At 46.0% G+C, this 844-nt stretch overlaps 1 protein-coding gene across 1 annotated transcript in view; it reads right to left on the bottom strand.

Annotated features, from left to right (window-relative positions):
* Window positions 1-844, bottom strand: part of DLX1 (distal-less homeobox 1) — a 3766-nt gene that overhangs the window by 1276 nt on the left and 1646 nt on the right. The window lies entirely within an intron of this gene.

Here is an 844-nt window from a genome sequence, read left to right as displayed (position 1 = left end):
GGCTGTCGTTCCGTCCTCTGCGCCTTGCTTCACCTCAGCAAAGCACCAGCAGCTGCTGCAATTCCACTTCAGAGTACCAAACAATGTGCATTTATTTCCTTTGTTAAATACTCGAGAAATGCAAATCATTCGGACCAAAACTTTCCACAGCAGCGAAGTATAAAAGTTACTGTAAAAGTTAAAATCTCATCCTTCCCTCGCGGTGATTTATTCGGGGAGAAGGGGGGGGAACGGGACGACGGACCGTCTGTGGTTTTGTTTAAACTGTGCGTCCAAGCAGTACACTCAGCAAGCTGAGTTTGTTTCTAGCACTCTCATAGTGGTAATTTAAATCAATAAATAAACCCCCTGTCTTCCCCTTTTAACAACAACAGAAAATATACAGATGGATAGTGAAAGGTACAGAAAATGTCGCGGGAAAGAAGCTCTGGTAAATTGTACAGCTTCCTTCCTCCTTGCAATTTAAGAAACGGTCAGATCGGAGTAGTAAATAAATGACCTACATTTCAACAGACACAGACAGACAGACAGGACAGAGAAGAGGGCTTCCCCGCCCCCCAGACATTTTTTTCTGATTGTCCCACAAAGCCGCGGCCGGCGCTCGCTCTGCTCCCAGGCTGTTGTGCGGTGCTCAGGGCCGCTCCGTCAGCTGTCAGCGGTGGGAACCGGCCCGCATCACATCTGTGCTCTCCTGCACCGAGCTACCGTGAAGCGTCCTAATGGCTGGATGGGCAAGAGACCTCCTGTTTGTTTGTTTGCTTGGGTTTCTTTTTTTTTTTTTTTATTTTCTCTCTCTTCCCCCTCTTTTTTTTCTTTCTTTTTTTTTTACTTAGTTTCTTTTTTT

The sequence above is a fragment of the Geospiza fortis genome, unplaced genomic scaffold (assembly GCF_000277835.1).
Source record: "Geospiza fortis unplaced genomic scaffold, GeoFor_1.0 scaffold112, whole genome shotgun sequence".
Lineage (NCBI taxonomy): Eukaryota > Metazoa > Chordata > Aves > Passeriformes > Thraupidae > Geospiza > Geospiza fortis.
This window is presented reverse-complemented; position numbering and strand designations above follow the sequence as displayed.